Consider the following 6,098-nt stretch of genomic DNA (forward strand, 5'->3'; position numbering starts at 1 on the left):
CCCTGGATAGAGTAATTGGTCGTGGGTGATTACTGGGGCTTAGGTAACCTACTTGTGGCTCAGAATAGGCAGAAAGCAGGCTTGAGAATTCACCTTGACTTTCACTCAGAGACAAAATACCAATAGATAACAGTATCATTTTGATTCCCCTTGTCTGCTTCAGGAACCCTTTTCTGGCTACGGGGACTCAAGGGAAATGACTGATCAGAGCTTCTGCACAAAAGATCAGAGAAGCAGTTAAGAATTTCGAGCTACTCCCTGGAAAGGTTACCAGAGACTACAGGATATAATTCATTGAAACAATAAGTAGAAATCCTTGGGTATGGTGTGCTTGTATTTTTAACTTGAATGATCATTAATATTAGAATTAATATTCACATTTCAAATTACTGTATAAAAACCAATATGAATTATTAATAATAGTTTGTAGCAAGCTTATTGACATCTTTTAAGCATCCAAAACAATCGAAAGTATAATGACCTCTACATGTCTTCAAATTCTGTTCCAGCCATTATATCGTTTTCAGATCTCAGCCACTTTAGTTTGTCCTGTACCTACTCTGTCCTCTTTAAAATGCTTTGAAGAATTCTGGATATAATATTTACTTTTAATAATTTTGATAGGCTACAAAATTTGTTTAAAACATATTTATTTATATATAATTATATACTTACCTCATTTAAAGTGTTAGTTATTTTGAGACAGGGTCTCACTAAGTAACTTAGTCTGGCCTTTGAATTTACTATCTGCCTGGTTCCTAGTTTTATGGCATCACATGTAGTTGATAGGGTTTTTTTTTTTTTTAAATTTCTAACTTAAGATTTAATTCTTTTATTATGTGTGTGAATATTTTGCCTATGTGTGTGTGTGTGTGTGTGTGTGTGTGTGTGTGTAGACAAACACCATATGCATGCTTGCCTATTTCCTGGAGAGGTGAGAAGAGGAGAGAGTGTCAGATTTCCTAGAACTGGAGTTATAGACTGTTGTGAGCCTCTGTCTAGGTGTTTGTAACTGAACTTGGGTTATCTGCAAGAGAGACAAGTGCTCTTAAACACTAAACCATCTCTTGGTGTAGGAGGTTCTTCTGTTCATGTGCTTTCATTGATTAATGAATAAAGAAACTGCCTTGGCCTTTTGATAGGGCAGAACTTAGGTAGGCGGGGAAAACAAAACTGAATGCTGGGAGGAAGAAAGCAGAGTCAGAGAGAAGCCATGGATTCCCCACCTGGGACAGATGCTGGTTAGAATCTCCGGTAAGCCACTGCCATGTGGCGATAAACAGATTAATGGAGATGGGTTAAATCAATATGTAAGAGTTAGCCAATAAGAAGTTAGAGCAAATGGCTAAGCAGTGTTATAATTAATACAGTTTCTGTGTGGTTATTTTGGGTTTAAGCTAGCTGGGTGGCCAGGACAAACAAGCAGGCCTCTCCTTACAACAATCTCTCCAGCCCCAAGGTCTAATTTTAATAAAATTAAAATTGTCATACCAAAAAAAAATACAAATTCATCATTGTCATCTAACAGACAATAGCTATGCAGATTTCTGTGTATTTGTTCTTAACTCTATCAGGTTGTTTTCTTCAAATCAAGAACCACAAGAGACTTCTGGGCATGGTTGCACACATCTGTAATTCCAGTACTTGGGAAGTTGAGGTAATAAAATTGCAAATAGGACTCTAAGGTGAAACTTGTTTTAAAAAAAGAATAGTCCATGTGTGGCTTACCCATTGCTCCAAATCATTCCGATATGACCCAGATGTAACCTGTAGTAATATTCTGGACCTCTTTCCTCTGTAGTCGTGGGTGTGAATGAATAGTTTTGTTTTACCATAAAGTGTTGCCATTTATGCTTACACACCAATTTTTCTGATGTTGGTTTCTTTGAACTTAATTCTGTGCTGAGGCAGTTATGCTATTCCCAGACGGGGAAGGGTATTCATCTGCTTTACCTCATGTGTGGCTCTGTATCCTCATCTTTAGATCAACTGCAAGGATTTTTCCACCTGACCCATCCTTAGGTTTGATAGTCCTCCCTTATTTCATTACCTGTGGTGTTACTCGCCTTTCCATCACTAAAACAAAAAGCCTGAGATAATAAACTTATACGTGGAATAGGTTTATTGTGCTGTACAGCCAATTCATGATCATTAAGTTCATTGCTTGGGCCCTGTAGTGGGCAGTACTTCATTATAGGAGAATTTGGTGGAGCAAAACACATCACAGCTAGGGTGGAAAAGAGGAAGTGGAAGACGTGCCTGAGAAGAACCTCAGAACAATTTTTGAGGTCTTGCCTCCAGTCATCCAAGGAGCTATCACTGGGCCCCACCCCTTAGAGGTTTCACCATCTCCTGATGGCACCACTCTGTGTGCCACACTTTTAACACAGAGGCCTTTTGAGGGACATTTATGATCCACACACTATGGTCTGAGGATAGTAAATATAAATTTTTAGAAATAAGTAACTTACAGGTTTTAAGTTGTATGCCACTCTGGGTAGTGTGGTAGAATATTGTACTGTTTGAACTGTTAAGTCCTTCCCCAGCATCTCCATTCTGATTTCCCACTTACCCTTAGCCACTCTGCAGCAGATCAGCTGTGGAAACACCACAGTGCTTGTGTGCTTGCAGCCTTGTTTTGTTCAAGAATAGCTCTGAAGCACAGCAGCACCTGTGGAGATGATCCGGTCAAGCCACAGAGAGCACTCCCAAGTGCTGCCTTTAAGTGAGAAGGTTAACGTTCTCAGCAAGGAAAGAGACAACAATGGATGTTGAAGTTTAAAAGAGACACAGTAAGCACATATCTTCCCATGAGACTGCAAAGAAGAAAAAGGACACTCACACTAGTTTTCTATTCTTATTGGAAACTGCAAAAGTTATAATCTCAGTATGGGGCAAGAGTGTTACCATCTGCCTCACTTGATCTCGTTAGGTCAGTATCATGCTGGTGCTATGTCATCTTAACTTATCACAGAAGGAAATGTGTGTGAACACACGAGACATACACACACAGAGGGGGTGGGGAAGGAGATGGAGACAGACCAAGAGAACATCTATATAATTTATTACAATATATAGCCATAAATTTTCTATTTAGTACTTACTGATGCTAGTCCACTTTATAAATTAAGCCTTACCATGGGTGTGTAATTATAGGAACAAACATTATTATTTGATTTGTTGTCACCTGGGTTTTAGCTATAATCCCTGGAAACTAGCTTATTGTTATTGATCAAACTTAAGTCGCAAACTTGCGTAAAAGCCTGAGGGGTGTCTGGACCTTGCTTTGAAACCCAGTGACAGTCACTGTCTGTGTTCTTTGAGCAACCTACAGGTGAAGGTAACTGTGCCAGTCAGTTTGAACTGTCAGTTGGACACAACCTAAAATCAGTTGTAAGAAGAGTCAATGGGAGAATTTTCTAGACCAGGCTGACAAGTAACATTATATGAACTGAACAATTTTACACACACACACACACACACACACACATTCATGCTTGCATGCCATAGCTATTAGTGAATAAAGAGGCCTTAACTTTTAAGAAGAGTTAGGAGGAGTATATGGGAGAGTTTGATGGGAAGAATGGCAAGTGAGAAGTATTATAATTTCAAAAGCACTATTTTTAAAAACACAAAAAGCACACTTTTAGATTCACAAAAAAATAGAAAGCCCATCTACTCCCACCCCTCCACTTCTCTCCACTATTCCTCCTGCTACAAACAACTTGTCTTGCTGTAGTGCATTAGTTATAGTTAATGAGCCTGTAGCAATTCATCATTATCATTGGTCTGCCTGATGTGGGATTCCCCTCTGTATGCTGTGAATTCCACTGGTTAATAAAGGACTGCTTTGGACCTATAGCAGAATAGAATAGAGCTAGGTGGGGAAAACTAAAGTGAATGCTGGAAAAAAGGAGGTAGAGTGGGGAGAAGCCATGTAGCCCCGCCTGAGACAGATGGCGGAACTTTAGCCACAGAGATTAATAGAAATGGGTTAAATTAATATTATAAGAGTTAGCCAGTAAGAAGCCAGAGATAATGGTCCAAACAGTGATTTAATTAATACAGTTTCTGTGTTATTATTTCTGGGCTAAGTGGTCAGGAACTAACTAGTGGTCCTATTACAACAGTCTACCATTTCCATTACGCTTTATTCTTTGTGTTGTGTTGTGCTGGGAGTTTTGACAAAGGCATAATCACCAGTGCCCTCAGAAGGGTTCAGGATATGCAACTCTAAAATGTGTTACTGCAGCACAGAGATTAGCCTGAGCTGAAGCAGGCTTGAAAAAAAATCTCACTGTCCCATTTTTTTGCCTACACACAGTAATCTCACTTGTTGAGGTTTTCCCCTCCCCTAAATGAAAAGGAGAATAATTCTTGATTTTTACATTGGAGAGGACTTGGATTTTTAAACAAATTTCACTAGAGGACCTGATATATAATTTTTAACCTCTTTACCATAACTTGCCTCCTTTTGGGATCCAAGTCCTGATGTGAGATTCCTCTCTGTAAGCAGTGAATACCATTGGTGAATAAAGAGACTGCCGTGGCCTGTTGATAGTGCTGATCTTAGGTAGGCATGGAAAACTAAACTGAATGTTGAAAGAAAAAAAGGGCAGAGTTGGAGAAAAGCCGTGTTGCTCTGATGGAGACAGATGTCGAAACTTTAGCCAGTAAGACACAACCACATGGTGATACACAAATTAATAGTAATGGGTTAAATTAATATGTAAGAGTTAGCCATTAAGAAGCTAGAGCTAATGGGCCAAGCAGTGATTTAATTAATACAGTTTCTGTGTGATTATTTCGGGGCTAAACGGCCTGGAACCAACAAACAGTCCTCTACAACAAAGTCCCTCTATTCTTTTGTTGTTGTCTATAGACGCAAGTTTCCTTTTCACCCTCTCCCTCAACTGTTCAGTCCCAAAGAAACACACAGAGGCTTATAGTAACTATAAACTGGTTGGCCTATTGGTTCAGGCTTACTGATAACTAGCTCTTACAACTTGAATTAACCCATAATTATTGTCTGTGTTTTGCCATATGGCTTGGTATCTTTTCTCAGTGCAGCATTCTTATCTCGCTTCCTCTGTATCTAGCTGATGACTCACTCACTCTCTGCCTGTCCTCTTTTCAGAATTCTGTTAGTCTGATTGCCCTGCCTATACTTCCTGTCTGGCTACTGGCCAATCAGCATGGTATTAAATCAGTATTAATGACAAATCTTTACAGCATACAAGATCATTGTCCCACAGCATTGGCCACTTCTCTCTTTATCTCAATATTACACACATTGGTGTGCCTCACCAACAATCTTAGATTTGTGTGTGTTCTGTGGAGCCCCTGCTCACATGAGAAGGTAAACTATCCCCTTTTTATGCCTCTGCTCCTAATAATCTGTCTGTCTTTTTTTGGCTTAATTTTGAGGCACCATACATGACATTAGAGAATAAAAGAAAATTCTCTTCGCCTTTACCATGCTGTAGTTTCATTCAGAAAAAAATGTGTCACTCTATGTGCCTGTTATGTGCTTTCTCTCCCTCTTTTTAACTAGAAACCACTGGCAATTTTGCTATATGTATTTTCATATTTTCTGAATTTTAAATATCAAGTGGTTACAATTGTATAGTATGCAATCTTTTCAGACCCACTTTTTTCTTGTTTCTTTTTTGGTTAAATCATGTTTACTACTCTGCTCTTTGCTTTCCATATATTTTTGCATCTGTCTTAGTTAGGGTTTCTATTGCTATGAAGAGACACCATGACCATGGCAACTCTTCTATAGGAAGATATTTAATTGTGATTGTTCAGTTAAAGTCCAGAAGTTTATCCTATTATCATCATGCAGGAAATGTGGTGGCATGCAGGTAGGCATGGTGTTGGAGAAAAAGCTGAGAGTCCTACATCTTGACTTGCAGACAACAGGAAGTAATCTGAGATACTGGGTGAAGCTTGAGCATACATGAGACATCCAAGCCTGACTTCACAGTGACACACTTCCTCCAACAAGGCCAAACCTACTCCAACAAAGCCACATCTCCTACAACAAGGCCAAACCTACTCCAACAAAGCCACATCTCCTACAACAAGGCCAAACC

This window comes from Microtus ochrogaster, chromosome 2 (assembly GCF_000317375.1).
Source record: "Microtus ochrogaster isolate Prairie Vole_2 chromosome 2, MicOch1.0, whole genome shotgun sequence".
NCBI classification, from domain to species: Eukaryota; Metazoa; Chordata; class Mammalia; order Rodentia; family Cricetidae; genus Microtus; species Microtus ochrogaster.